The 15,509-nt window shown below is 51.7% G+C and overlaps 2 long non-coding RNA genes across 2 annotated transcripts; one reads left to right on the forward strand and one right to left on the reverse strand.

The window, feature by feature from the left end:
* Positions 1-9: 9 nt before the first annotated feature.
* LOC103680711 lies at positions 10-5,570 on the forward strand. The gene is made up of 3 exons (XR_573155.2): positions 10-263; positions 2,163-2,251; positions 2,584-5,570. It is a non-coding gene; the product is annotated as an uncharacterized LOC103680711 (long non-coding RNA).
* A 321-nt stretch (positions 5,571-5,891) lies between these two features.
* LOC121100525 lies at positions 5,892-11,977 on the reverse strand. The gene is made up of 3 exons (XR_005832283.1): positions 11,903-11,977; positions 9,413-9,474; positions 5,892-6,287 (listed from the first exon to the last, which is right to left on the reverse strand). It is a non-coding gene; the product is annotated as an uncharacterized LOC121100525 (long non-coding RNA).
* Positions 11,978-15,509: the final 3,532 nt, after the last annotated feature.

Below are 15,509 nucleotides of genomic sequence, written 5' to 3' on the forward strand. Positions count from 1 at the left end.
GCTCATTACCCCTTCTGCGATCCTCTGCGTCCTCCCCCGATCCTCCCCCGGCCCCTGGGCGCGCCCAGGATCCCAAACAGCCCCGGGGGCGCCCCCACGCGAGTGGCGCCCGGCTGCTGGGGCCCCCAGGCCGCCCCCCGCCCCAGCTCGGCATTTTGGCGGCCGGCTTGTGTCATTGCACCTGCCGGCTGGCTCGGCGGGTGCTTACTGGCTTGTTCTCCACTGGCCAACAGGGAGCTCCCCCTGGGCCCTTAGTCCTCAAGGTAGGTCTTACCAACACGCAACGAAGCGACGCGCGCCCTTGGAAGGCCCAGCGCTGAAGAGGGTGTTCCTTGGACTACTTGCCTTTATTCCCACAGCCCCTTCCCAAGAGTCAGAATCATAAAGCTAGCCTTCTACTAAGTGAAAAGTGGCCCACGGGTAGGCTCTATTGACCCTTCTTTAATCACAACTGAATGTGCATGACACGCAGCTCAGATGCTTAGACTGGAAAAGCCCAGCCTGGCTCTGGTCACCTGTGTCCATGGCTTCTCGCTGGTCCCCTCACAGACAGTTCCCGTTGCATCCCAGAACAACTGTTCTCTGAATCCCACTCTCATTTCGGGCCCACAGTTGACCCTGGGCAGCCCCCACAAGGGTCCGATTATATTCCTACAGGCACCCACAGTAGACAGCATCCTACCTGGGCCCAGGTGCCCAGCTCCCAGAACAGAACCTCCCAGGAAGAGCAAAGTGAAGCAGAAAACAAACACATTTTGCAGATGAAATTCCAGGAAGGAGGCTGCCCCTGGTTAAAAACAGTGCTTATGGCTAAAAGCAATCCAAGGCCTCGCTGTAAAAGCCCAGAGGTCTGTAGGGGCAGCGGGTCTGGGCACAGCGGCCTGCCCCTCCCAACATCTCCCTCAGGCCAGCCTGGAGAAGGTTTCCTCCTCTCCTGCCAGGCCTCACGGTTTCCCCTGGGGCCCTGTTTTGTTTCTAGAACATTCTGCCATCCTTTTCTGTTGGCTGAGTTGTGTAAAATGCACCACTTCTCTGGCTTTTTTTTTTTTTTTGAGAGTGTGGTGTGGGGGGTGGAGGGGTGGAGCAGAAGGACAGAGAGTATTCCAAGCAGATGCTAAATGACTGAGCCATGCAAATGCCCCCTTCGGCTTTTGAAAGGCATTCTCCATGCAGAAAGGAAACCTGCCAGCCTCAGGGGGCCCCCAAGGTTTCAGCCACAGGACACCTGCTGGGCCCCGTCCTCTGGGAAGTGAGATGGCCCCAGGCGTCTCAACTTCTTTCTCCCTTTGGCAGGGTCTCTGCGGGCCAGTTCCTTCTCCCTTTCCTGACTCTCCATTCTTGGTGATCCCCAAACCAGCCCAGTCTGGCTCCCATCTCTCCCCAGACCACCCCTCTGGAGCTCCCACGGGTTCCACTCAGGGTTCCTACTCTCTCGCTGAAAGTGTGCTCTGCCTCCCCCATCAGCCTCTTCCTCAGACACCCACTCTCCCACCCGCCTCAAACTGCCCTCCTAAAGCAGCTGGGATCCTGTCATTCCTGATGAAACCCCTCACGGTGCCCCTTTGTCCCTCAGGAACAAGACCTGGTCCCTTAGCTTCCCACAAGGCCTGACCCCGCTCCTGCAGCTTCCTGCCCCAGCTTGGGGACAGCACTGTTGCCTCCAGGAGGCGTGTTTCTCACATACTGACGGGTCTGCCCTGCCGGCCGGCCTCAGCCTTTCCTCCTGGATTCAAATCTCTCTGTCCCTCAGGCAGCCTGTGCGGCATTTCCTGGGGCCATAGAAACCAGTTTATCCTGACTTTTCGCAGTGACTTGGTACCAGTTCTTTCTAAATCTAGTTGGAGAGACCCTCAGAGTCATGCCCTGACTCAGAAGGCAGCAGTCCCTGTCCGCAAGGTGTCTCAGAGAAAATGTGAATTGCGTGGCATACTTTGGAAAACCTGAGGGGGCCAGGATGGTCTACAGAATATTTGCCGAAAATATTAATCTTTTAATTTTAAACAGATTAAAATATTAATCTTTAATAAAATATTAATCTTTTATATGATTATAAAAACACCTAAAAATGTAGTATGGGGAATAATAAATTTGTATAAAACGTCCAAATAAAACAGTTCACACTTTGAAATGAGAACCTATGATTGCTTCGATGAATATTCCAGGTTTTATGGTTAAGACAGCTGCAAGCAAGCTCAGAAGAGAGGGGACAGCTGGGACGTCTTCACTGAGACACTTTTCTCTGTGCAACTAGGTAACTTTTTAAACATTTTAAAAAAGATTTTATTTATTAATTTATTTGCGCGAGAGCGAGCGCAGGGAGGGGCATGGGGAGAAGGACAGAGGAAATCAGAAGCAGATTCCCCATTGAGAAGTGACCCCCACAAGGGGCTCGATCTCACCACCCTGAGATCACGACCTGAGCAGAAATCAAGAGTTGGACACTTACCAGACTGAGCCTCCCAGGTGCCCTAAGTAACTTTAAAACCATTTTTTACAATCACAAATTTTACAACGGTTGAAATTATAAAGAACCTAACAGCTCCTTCTTTTCTTTCATTGACACGTAATATGGCGATTTCTTAGGAGAACAGAATGAATTGCAATCCAGCTGAACTTTTCCAATCCAGTGTTTCAAGGTCAGGACACGGTGTGCTCGGCCAGGGATGGTGAGCCCTCGGGTGGCCACGGACACAGCCCAGGGCCAGGGTTCCAGATGGATGAACCCAAGGGGGCCAGGCGTGGGGCTGTCCGCTGAACACCCCTGGCCTGGTTGGGTCTCTGCTTTAACCCGAAACGCCCATGCTTGCTTTGACTGTGTTGATGTTATTTCAGTAAAAGAGGAACAGACCAAATGAGAGGTGCTTTCGTTCTTACGCACCAGGTGTCTGCTGCCCACGGGGGCCAGCCCTGCGCCAGGCACCGAGGCCTCGGTGACAAGAGGCTTTGACTTTGAAAAGTTCAGAGAGCAAAAGGCGTGTGGCAAGAATCAGCCGGTCCCCTCAACGGGAGACTCACGTGAGCGTGAGGAAGGGGCTCGTCTTTGCGTGTCAGGGCTGCGGTGACAAAGGGCCTCTAGCCAGGCAGCTTCGAACCACGCCAGTGTACGGTCTCCCAGTCATGGAGGCCGGAAGTCCGGGACCAAGGTGTTGGCCGGGCCGCGCTCCCCCCAAAGGCTCCATGGGAGGGCCTGTGTCAGGCCTTTCTCCCAGCTGCCGGTGCTGCTGTCCATCCTTGGGTGTTTGTTAGCTCAGAGATGCGCGCCTGCAATCTGTCATCACTCTGTGTCTCCCGCGGGTCTGCGTTCACTTCCCTCCGTGTGTCTGTGTCTCCCCTCTTACAAGGACCCCGGTCATACTGGATGGGGGCACACCCGACTCCAACACGACCTTGGCTTAACCACCTCTGCGATTGCCCTAGTCCCAAATAAAGTCACGTTCTGTGGTACTGGGAAGGACAAGAATTTGTGGGGCCGGGGGGGCACCCGCCTGGCACAGGGCCACCACAGAAGTTCCAGCAGGGCACGGGCTAGGGAGTCTATGAGGGAATGCACCCTCAGGCCAGCATCAGGAGGCTGCTGGCACGCTGGGCCAGGGAAGCGAGCAGCTGCCGGGACTCGGGGAGCTGGGGCTGCGGCCAGAGCTGCCAGACAGGAGGGGGCTTGGGAGGGGATGTAGCTGCTGTCAGGGGGTGGCCTGGCAGGGAAGGAGCAGGGAGCAGACAGTCCGACCTCTCAAGTCCCACTCTCCCATTGACCCAAGCCAAGAGGGAGGTAGAGGCAAGGAAACCCCACTGCCACGACACAGCTCCAGGAGGCAAAGACAGATGTGATTTCCATCCCCCTGCCCTCAAAGAGCATCCAGTTAGGGAATACGTCACACAGGTAACCAGCAATCACAACATGGTTACACGTTACGGCCGCGGACACACCGGGTGCAAAGGAGGGTCACCTGATCTAGACTAGCCGGTCACAGGAAGTAACATCTCAGGAGCGTACAAGGGGTTGGCCAAGAGCATGGGCAGAGAAGGGACATGGTCCATGCAGAGGGAACCCAGCAGCATGAAAACCTGGGAAGCAAGGCAGCAGGCTGGTCAAGGAACAGTGATGGCCCAAGATTATGATTGCTGGGGAGCATGGGTTGGAGAAAGGTCTAGAAGGCAGGGAGAGAAGAGAGCCAGGGCTGTCCCACAGGTGTTAGCCTTGGGCAGCTAAGTGAATGGTAGAGTCTTCGTGGAGAGAGGGACATGGAACATACAGACTTAGGGGGCAGGTGGGAGAGGAATTTATTTGTACTTGTTGACCATTTGGTTCCCAGGGGACTTCTCAGTGGAGATGCTGATGGGGGCTGGAGGTGTGGCTTTAGAGTCTCTGGAAGAATCTTAAGCTGGTGAGGGAGGCCAGGTATGGACAGCAATGGACAGCAGGGGAGTAGAAGCTTGCCCAGGCAGGAGGCCGAGACTGAACCTAGGGGTGCCAACATTAAGGGCCAGGCAAAGAGGAGAGGCTGGAAGCCGTGGATAGAGTAGTAAGAAAGGCCAGAAGAGGGTGATGTCCAAGGGCCCAAGGAAGGCAGTTTCCAGAAGGGGATGGGGGGGCTGCTGTAGAGTCAGATTCTGTACACAAGTCAGGGTTTACAAGCTTTGCCCACAAGTGGGGGATTGAACCTTCCATTGGCAGGGGGAACCACTTTGGGGCAGGACTGAGTGGGGAGTGAAGAGGAGGAGGCAGCATAAAGCAGACAACCATTTCAGGAAGGTTGGCTGTGCCTGGGGAGGAGAGAAGGGTCCAAAGCTGGAGAGGGACCCAGGGAGGATGAAGGATGTTCTGAATGTCTGGACATTTTCGAGCACATGTGGAAGTTGAGAGAACACTAGAATGAAGCCCCAGCTGCCCCTCACTCAATTTCATCAACTACCAATACGCAGCCAGTCACGCTTCTTCCTTGTTCAACCCCTCCCTGCCCAGCAGTATTTTGCAGCAAGTCCAGACATCGTAGCCTGCCATCTGTAAACTTTCAGCTTGCATCTCTAAAAGATAAGGTTTCAAACATCACCACGACCCAGTGGTCGTGACTCCCCCAAGCACGGATAATCCCTTAACAGCATCAGATACCCAGCCTGTGCTCTCAGTGTCCCTGCCGGTCCTACAACGTTCTCGCCCTCTAGTTGGTTTGTTTTTAAATGGGGATCCAAGCAGACGGCGCCCGTATTGCCCTGATATGCCCCCCGGGCCTCCTCATCTGGAGATTTGCCCTGTGCCTCTCTGGGCCCTGACACTTTGTTCCCGTGGTTGCAGAGGCCAGGCCATTTGTCCTGCAGTGTCCTACACTCTGCGTGGTGCTGGCTCCATCTCTGAGATGTGATCGAACACGTTCTTTTGCCCGCCGCCCTTCCTGAACTTGGCAGGGAGATCTTGAGGTGTGGTCTGGTTCGGGCAATGAGGAGCATGACATGGGTGACTGTCGACGTTCCCTAAGTCCATCCTTCACTCAAAGTCAGAATCACAGAAGTCGGGAAGGGACATCACAGAAGTCCTGTCCTAGACCCATGAGTTCTCTTTATCTGTAGCACACTTCCACAGAGACGGACTTGCCCTCCTCAGTGACTTGCTGGCTCTAAGGCGTGGTCGGTGTAGGAAAGGCAGAATAAAGGCGGGATTCCTTCCTTTCTCTGCCACTTGTCAAAATAATGACTTGGTTTTCTAGCACCCAAAAGTTATCAGTTTCCTTTCGTGTTGTTTTGCCTTTTTTGCACTCATCTCATTTGCCCATCTTGGCCGTGGTGGGAGCCTCTTCTTTTTTTTTTTTTTCTTTAAGATTTTAAAAATTTATTTGGAGAGAGAGAGCAGGGGGCGGGGCAGAGGGAGAGCGAGAATCCTAAGCAGACTCTGCATTGAGCACAGAGCCTCATGTGGGGCTCGATCTCACGACCCTGAGATCCTGATCTGATACCAAGAGTCAGCTGCTCAACAGGACTGCAACCCCCCAGGCACCCCTGGAAGTCTCCTCTTACTGGCTCCTGAGTCCTTCTGCCATGACCCGGTCCATTGATAACGTCCTTGCTTTCCAGTGTGACACGATGTTCTGAGCTCCAGAGGCAGAAGGACAAGGAATCCAAACCACGTGAGGAGAAATGAGTCCCGGGATGGAGAAGGGACAATGGAAAAGGACAGATGTAGACAGAGGTCAGTCTGCAGGCAGGCAGGCAGGCATGAGCTGGAGTTCTCATCTGCGTTCCCTTGTTCAGAAGGTAAAGTCAGTTGCTGCAAGGGACGAGCCCGGAGGTAGCCTCTGGCGTTGGAGGAAAATCAAGAGGATTTAAAGGAACCTGCAGCGAACACTGCCTAGCGGGCAGCAGGTAGGTGCTACCGGCCACGAGAAGGAGAGTAATGAGAGCATGAGTTTCTATTGGTGCCAATCTGTGTGTGCGATGGAATGAGTGTGTCTGTGGCCCGAGTGACACTGAGAGAGGACAAAGGTGGGCAGCTCCAACCTGAAGGGTCAGCTTTTGCCACCCCCCCCCCCCAATTTCCAGGGAGGAGTCACTCCTTTCCCCTGGCGTTGAGAAAAGGGTGGTTCTGGAAGGTTCGGTCTTTCCTGAGAAAGAACCACAAAGCATGAGACCCTACTGTGTGCAGAAGAAGTCCTGTGCTAGGATCTGGGTTGCAACAAGAAGTAAGGTTTAAAGCAAGGACCCTCTGTCTGCGAGGGAACTGGGAGGCGAGGCCCGGGCGCATCCGGGAAAGGAGCAGACAACCCCGGGGAGGGCCTCTGTGGAGGGACCTTTGGCGAGTCTGGACTTCGGAGCTCAAGAGAACACCGCAAGCTTAGAAAGCATAGAAGCATTGAACAGTACTAGAGAGGGAGGGAAAAGCAAAATCAGAAGCTGCTTACTTAACGTGGAGTAGCTTCACTTCCTCTCCACTCATCAAAAAGTCGGACTTCCAGCAGTATGGGGCGCTAACGGGCGAGCAAGCTGATTATTAACGTTGCTGGTAAAAAGCAGAACAGACGGCCTCCCACTGTTAAGCACACCCTGCAGGCCACCTTCACCGTGTGCATGGTGGGGGGGCAGAAGCCTCGCTGTGCCCCCCCACCCCCCCGCCGAGCGCCAGCTGTCCTACCGTGGCTTCCTGCAGCGGATGTGAGGGTGACGGAGATCACGTGCTGGGATGTGGGCTCCACGAGGGCAGGGATTTTTTTACCCGTTTGTCCATCAGTGAGTCCTTACCTCCTAGCATCTAGCCTGACACACGGGAGACACTCAGAAACCCTTGCTGCTGAGGGGCTGCTCCCAAGTGTGGGGGAGTGGGGGGTGGGGGGTGGTGTTACTCTGAATACTAAGGATTCGGACATGCCCTGGGGCTGGGGGAGGAGGGAACTAGCCACAAAGTCCCTTTCAGTGTGTGGGTGATCTGCCATTTTCTTCTAAGAATGGAGGCTGATTTCCTGCCTCCTCTCTTTACTGTAAGTCCCATTAAGGCTTGGTTATGTGGCATAAAGCTCACGGAAGTCTGAAACCCAGATCTGCCTACAAAGTTCCTGTGGGTCACGTGGCAGCCGTCTTCCTGCATCTGTGAGGGGACGTGTCCTGCCACGTTGGGGACGGGGACCAGAGTGGCCTGGCCGCCCGGGGCCGCAGTCTCCCTGTAGGGGTGCTGCCTGCCGTCCTTGCTGCGCCCAGCAGCACCCACTAGATGGGTCACCTTGGAACGTTCCTGCACCTCTTTACGCCTCAGTGTCTTCTCTAATGTAGGGTCACTGAGCACTTGGCTCTGGAAGACACCATGCCTGTTACAACGAGGAACAGGACAGATGCCGTTCTCAGGGAGCTCGCCATCTAGTCCGTATGAAACTACAGTGAGCCTCAAGCCACAAAACCCCCAAGTCGCCCCAAGTCCTTAAACATGCTATAAAATTTCTAGTTACAACAACATAAAAAGTCTTTTAGAAAAAAAATTATGTATTTTTTTGATATTGTAACTTCTGTGACCCCAACGATATTTTGAACGTAGTAAGAACGAAGCAGAGGAGCGCCCTGGTGAATGAAGTTCTAACTGAGCTTGCTTAATACATGGGGATTTTTACATTTCCGTTCTTGTTCGTCGGGGGAACTTGGAGGGTCCCGACACGGAGGCCCTGCCCCCAGTGCCAGAAATAAGCAGCCCTGAGCTCACGAGCTGCCACAATGCCCGGAGCCGGCAGCCAGGCGCCCAGCGTGGCCAACGTGGATCCCAGCCCGGTTGTCGGGGCCAAGTTGTAGCGTTCAGCGGGCACGGATGCCAGTCCTAGGAAAGCTTAAACTACCAGCCCCGTTTGAAATCTTCCTGGCTCTCCTCTTTGTGAAGGGGGAGGGAAAAGATCTCTGCCGCTCTCCTGACCACTGTATTTGGTGCACAACTGCTTGGAGGCTTGCCCTATCAGCTGCATCGCTGAAAGCCAGGCCCGGGGAGGAGAGAAAGATGTACAAACAAGCGGGGTTACCAGCGCCATAAGCAGAGGACAGGCTATTGCCCGGAGCTGAGCAAGTGCTTTTGGGGGTCATCCCAGAGGAGGGATGAATCAGGTACCAGAAAAGTGAAATGGTATTTTCTTACTAACATAAAGGAGTATAACCTCCTTAAGTAATGCTCCCTACCTCCTTCAAATCTGTATTAAACAGTTCCATTCATTCTTTTATCAAACCTCAATTGAGTCAAGATAATTGTGACGTATCCTCTAGGTGAAATATTGTTCCCAGACTTCTGAAGGTCTGAGGTGTTGACCATGTAATAGCACGCGATAATGACAGGTGACAAATGAAACCATTCCAATTAAGTACAAGTATATATGCATTTTAAAAGCCTGGAAGGGCTGCCAGTAAGCGGCTGTCCCAGGGAGGTGAGGGTTACTGGTCAGTTTTACTTTCTTCTTTGTACTTCACTGCATCTTACCAATTTTGCCAAAAGCACTCAGTAATTTTTAATAGTGTGAGCCCTGACTCCGTGTCAGGCTCTGTGCTAGACTGCGGGGCCAGGGCCCTGGGGCGTGGAGGGAGGCTGACCTGGAAACCCAAGTCTCCAGCGTGCCAGGTCTGCAACAGAAGCCGAGAGAAGGGGAGGTCCCCAGGGCCTCGAAGCAGGTACGAAAGCGTCCCCAAGGAGGTTACATCTGGGTGAAGCGTTCAAGGTGAAGAACTGTTCACCAGGTAGGGAAACTCGAGAATCGCGTTTCAGAAAGACAGAACAGCATTCGCTGATCTAGGAGGGCGTGCTGTAGCAAAGTGGTCTAAATAATTACAACGAGTTAACGTAGGCGAAGAGTAAGCCTGTGGGGAAAAGTGCTCGTCCTCACAAACAATCCAGGAAATACAAAGTAAAGGCACCCTGAGAGGCCAGGTCCGCCCACCAAATCAGCCAAGAAGAACAATGACTTACAGCAGGCGAGGGATCCTCGAGCATCCGTCACTGCGCGGGACATCGGCACGGGACCCGCCATTCTAGGAGGCAACACGGGGTAGTAAGCGGTTAGTCTCCCTGCCCCTCCTACTGGCCCAGGAACCCTCCACGCCTACAAGGCTGAATTCTGCACAGGTGGATTTGAGGTGTGGACAGAGCTCTTTGCACTCAGCTGTTCACAGTGATTCTATTCATCTCTTCATTTGTGTCTTCATTTCGGGGAGTGGGTTCATGGGGGTTCCTCGCATTTCTAGGCTGCATCCCTGACACACGAGCACACGCATTCTTCCGTACGGATCAAGCAGTATGTGGTCAGTGATTTAAAAACCCGAGTTAAGTATACACATTTCGTTTCTATAGCACGTGGCCTTTCTAGAACATTTCATCCTCGTGATCTCATTCACTCATGACCTTCCTCCAAGTTGGGCAGGGCAAGCCTTATTCTGGGAAAAGTCACTTGGCTTGCCGGCGCCTCCCCTGCACCTGCCTCGGAGAACCTGATGCACCCTTAGGCCCTGGAAGGTGCAGCCCCTTGGACCTTGGCACCTTCCTTTACCGCCCCTGGCCACCGCAAGGTCGTCTGTAGCATCAGAGCAGAACCAGCCTTACATACCCACTATGGGGAAGAATGACATCCATTTTAGCATAATGGATCGAGAGGAAGCCACAGAGGATCAGAGTTTTGGTAATTTTTTTAACAGCATGAGTTAATGCTGAATTTGTCCCAAATGGGTCTATAAATTTTTCTCATTTCCTCGAAGACCCCTAATACACAACCCAGGGGCTCAGCACATACTCGGCTACAATTACTTAACTGATGTATTGAGAGAGCCCCTGGAAAATAGAATCTAAGAAGAATAAAAAAAACAGGATCATAAACCAGATGAAAAAAGAAATTAAAAAATTGATATGTTCTCCTTTTTTCTCTTTTCCAAGTGTTGCATAAATTACGGTTCTGTTGCAAAATGATATCTAACATGCAATTTGATGAGCATGTGTTGATTAACACTTGCTCTGTGCTGTGCGGTGAGAGAGGGGAGCCCGGATGAGCTGCAGGCGCTCCCCTGAGCTGCTGTGTAATATCAAATGCTAGCCTGCCCCATTTCCAGACATCTCGTCTCCGCCCTGCCGACTCCGCTAAGCTCTCTGCCCCACTGGTCACGCCGCATCACTGCATGGGTTCACTTCCGGGGTGGACGAGAATGCGTGTTTGTGTCTTAATGACAGCATCCTGACATCCTTCCATTAAACCACATAATTCAGGTAGGTGTGTGTGGCTGGTTGTTTCCTCTTTCTTGGCTGCCATGTGCACGAGAGGCTTAACTTCAGCCTGCTCACTTCGAACGGCAAGGAACTGCCGTCTCTTCCTGCCCTCGTGGACGTTGGCGCTAACGAATACAAGTCTTCGTCACAGACTGACTTCTGATCGTCTCGAGCAATGACCTGGCTGAACGTCTTTGGCAGTTTGATCCTCTTCAGGAAGAAATGACGATTGAAAATAATGAAGCTAAACTGGAGTTGAAAGTCCCCAAAGACCTACTGATAGAAGATGCCTCACTGACTACATGAGCCAGACACAGTTTAACTGTGAATAGCTTAGACCTGCCTGCACTGTGCGCTCGGCACTGTGCTAGGCTCACCGTACACATTTCACGTAGACAGCACAACAGCCCTCGGAGGGCAGTGACCACATCTCCATTTTAAAGATGGGCAAACAGACTTCAGAAAGTAGAAAACAGGGCTAGGATTCCAGCCTTGCGTCTGGCTCCTATCCATTAATGCCATTAAAACTCTATTTTTAAAAAAGAGGTTGCAATTCCTGTTTTTAAAATATCTACTTATATGTCTACATCTACCTACCTATTTATCTGTATCTACACGTGTATGTTTATATAGGTGCATACATACAGTATATGCTTACATTGCCGAGAATGGAAACAATTTTAATAAACCGCCTGACACTTCCATAGTTAAGATGGGTCTGAGTTCATTTTGTTGAGAGCCCCTGCTTATTATCTGAGCAGCTGCTACAGCCTTAAACAAAACAAAACAGGCCTGTTTGCATTCTTCTGATTCTCCCTAGTTCTTAGGGCCTTTTCAAGCCAGTCCTGAGGAGCTCGGAAGGGACAGACTCAGGGACAGAGCTAGTCGCCATGGCAACTGCCAGGCCTCCAGCCCTCCGCTTGGAAGTGGTCAGAAAGGTGTGGAATTAGGTGGCAGACACCTGGGGGGGGGGCTTCCAAGACACTTTCCTCCCCTCCAGAGCAATCCCGCGGTAGAGGCTAAGGGCCCCTTGCTGGCCTGGCCAGGCTGGACCATGTTTTCCTTACTCATTCTTTTTTCGGAGGAGGGTGCGTAGGTTGAGAGAGGTGGGTCTCCGTCCTTTATACTTGGGAAAGGCAAGAAGATAATTTCTTACAGGGGAAACAGAGCTGGGCAGAACGGTGGGCACTCCCCCTCTCCACTCACCGGTGGCCCGCCGTCTCGGCCCTCCCTCCTTCACGGAGGGATGCATCTGCGCAAGCTCCCGCCTGGGGGCTGATGGGAAATCCCTCCTGGGGGATGATGGGAAGTCTCGCGGTGGGTGATGGGCTCACTGGTAGATGATGGGAAACGCCTCCTGGGGGATGATGGGAGACCTTGCAGGGGAATTATGGGAAGTGTCTCCCTGAAAAGGTTTTTAAGAGGTAGAAGGGGATTTCTTCCTTTTTTTCCAGTGAAGAAACTCCCTTCTGGTGATGTCCTCCCCCTTTTGCCCCTCATGGCCATGAAGAAAAGGAGGAGAATGAGTTAAGGAAGCATTTTGAGGGCCTCCCTTCGGAGTTTGAAAGCACTGTTTCTGTGACCACCAGGCACTTCAGGGTCACCTGGAGTCAGGGGTCAGGGAGTGTGGGGCTACCAGCAATCAGCTTGGCCTGATGAAGTCTTCCTGGGACTCCCCAGGTCTCTCAGAGGAGAGAGTCTGATCAGAGCTCTTCTGCACAGAGGAGTTTGGATCAGGTCTGTTGTTGCTGCGGGAGGCTAGGGCCGGGTCCTGTTGTTACCCTGTCTTGCCTTATATGGGCAACTGCTAAACCTGCAGTGTAGTGAAATTACTGTAGATTAAAGATTGGGGGGGGGCAGGGGTAACTGACTCATTTGCATGAGATGTAAATCAAGTTGTAAATTTGGGGATTCACTATTGCTATTTATGGCTAGGCACCCGCCTGCTTGCCAGTGATGTGATCTGAACAGGGTTTGCTTAAGCCACTTATGTTTTTTCAATCTAAAGCTCATTGAGCCCGTGGTTCTCTGCTTGGTAGATGGTTTAAGGCCACTCCCAGAAAACCACGGCTATTCCTTTAAATCGGATTTGGGAGGCAGTAGAGTATAGTGATGAACTGTAATGGCTTTGACGCTCGCTGGCTCTATGAACTTGAGCAATGACTTTACCTCTCTGTGGCTTTCTTTCCTTAGCCATACAGTGGGGGGATGACAGAAAGGATTTAATAAGATAATTCACATAAAACTCTTAAAACACAGCCAGCAAAGAGTCAGAACTTAGCAAACCTTGATTACTGTCATTGTTAGAGCAAATCTGAAAGTTGAATTTCTGACATTCATTTTCACATGCAAAAAAGCTAAAATGTATTTGACTTACCAATTACCATTCCAGATTTTTAACATTTAAATAACTTTTGACATTTTATTATAAAAAGACATGCTTAATTGTAGTAAATATGGCAACTGCCAAGTATAAGGAAGGTCATGGTCATCTATATCCCAAACACCTCACTTTTCCCCACAAGAAACACTGTTAAGTATTGGTGTTTACAATCTTTTCTCTTTGCAACTAACAAATAATGCTAATTGTAGGGTCTTGTGTGTTGATTTGCTTGTGAATTGTTTCTTTTTTCAGTAAGTGATGTGTTAGGCCTGAGATTTGGTTAAGATCGCTACCTTCCCTTATGTCATCGCTTCTGAGGGAAAGCCTGCACAGTATGCGTGCTCTGGAAGATCTGCGGATGGTTCCCCTCCTGGGTTTGGCATCTGTAAGGCTGTCGGCAAGATCAAACTGTTTCCTCAGCCTCTCCTCCCCCAATCCACCCCCCTCCCCCAGCAACAACAAACAACACACCTTGGGGTGGATGTGACGGGAACTTTCTTTTAATGATATGTGATTTCTTTGTAATATTTGTATTGTTAACATTAGGTAGCGATCATAATAAATAATAATACATTAATAAAATATTATCTTTGATCCTCATGGCGGCTCCTTGAGATCTGACAGGCTTATCCTCCCCAGTTTACAAAATAGGAATCCAAGGGTCAGAGGGCAGGTGAATTGCCTGAGGTCGCCAAAGCCTTAGGAACCCAGAATTAGAACTTGGGCATTCTGGCTCTAGGAGAGTAACGTTTTCACCGAACAATGATGACTTTAAGACCTGTTTCCCCTCGATTTAGATCTGTTATTTGAGTACTTAAATATTAGGTTTGAAGAGATAAAACGATTGGGTTATTGTTCAAGGTATTAAAACTCAAAAACAACTATATTTAGATTTGAGATGACACAATTATTTGTGTAATTTGCAAAAACATATTAGAAATTGGATATACAAATGTACAATGGCCAAACCATATAGAAAAACAGAACTCAGACCCACAAGCTACAGCCTAGGAAACCAACCCATTATCTATAGTAATCGGTCCAGGAAGCCAGTGTGCTGTAAGTCAGACTTGCAGGAAGTCAGTCTGCTATCTCTACCAATTGATCTAGGAGCAAACAATAACCCCTGTAACAATTGGCTAGGACTTGATTAATAACTGAGCAATTCCTTAATCTTTGTCCCCACTTCCAGCTTAGGACCAACCAGAGAAAGTTCAATTTGCATTGCTACCCAATCACATAGGATGTTCCACTTCTAGTTAACCACCCACAGCTTCCCTGGGCCAACAGCTCCAACCCGGGCACACCTGCAGCCCCCACTCTTTTCCACCGTAAGCTTTGCTGCCCCTCTGCTGGCCTGTGAGTCTGCCAAAATGCAAGTGACGGTGGCTGACTTCCTGCTAGGGCAAGCTCTGAATAAATGGTCCTTGCTTGTTCATTTGGGTGGTCTTTGTCTATTTACACATATAAAATAGAGACTCTTTTAGGTACCACTGATGAAGAAAGACCTCGACCATATTTCCATCTCGCCGGGGATCTAAAGGCCCCGATGGACTGGATTTCACTGGCTCGGCTGAGCATCTACTGTGTGGAAAACACTTTTCCAGGTGCTGTAGGGGCTGATAGCTAGCTGGATGATAGGTTGGTGGATGGATGATAGATGATACATGGAGTTGAAGTTCTTTCCTCCTTGGGGTATAGAGGGGACTGGACTCAGGCTTGGGGTGGAGAAGGGATGTCAGACTCTCAAGGTCATCAGTGTGGACACGCCTCTGCTAAGAGGTTAGAGGTGACTCCTGGCGTCAGGAGGAGGTTTATAAACATGAGAAAAGCTCTCGGCCGACATATCTCTCTGGACTGCGAACACCGAAGGGTCAGAAAAGCCCAGAAGGTGAGGAGGAGCGGGCAGGGCCCACAGAGGGACCCAAGAAGCCAAGGGGACGGATCGGAAGGGGCAGTGCTCAGCGCCACGCAGAGTTGAAGCCCTGTCCACAGCTGGCCTCTGTGCGTCTTCTGGGCACCACGTCTTTATGGCCTTGGTCCAAAAGTGGCTCTTCGTTACAGCATCACCCAGCAGCTGGCTGCAGGGTCCCGGGGCCAGCCACATGGGGTCCAGGTTAGCAGCTGGTGGGTACCAAATCCATCCCAACTCCCGCCCCCTCCTTCTTCCCGGGCGGCGATTGGTCTAGGTACGCCCCCCCCCGCCCCGTTCCTATGACATCACCGAAACCTTCCAGTGGCTCCGCCCCGTGCCTTCCCACCCCGCCCCTTCGCGCCCTAGGCCACGCCCCCTCTCCTCCCGGGCGGCGATAGGCCGGGGCGCCCCTTCCCGTTGCTATGACAGCACCCGAACGCTGCCAGTGGCTCCGCCCGGCGCCTCCCCACCCCTCCGCCAGAGCCCGGCCGGGGGGGGGGGGGGGGGGGGGGGGG

This window comes from Ursus maritimus, unplaced genomic scaffold (genome assembly GCF_017311325.1).
Source record: "Ursus maritimus isolate PB19 unplaced genomic scaffold, ASM1731132v1 scaffold_4, whole genome shotgun sequence".
Taxonomy (NCBI): domain Eukaryota; kingdom Metazoa; phylum Chordata; class Mammalia; order Carnivora; family Ursidae; genus Ursus; species Ursus maritimus.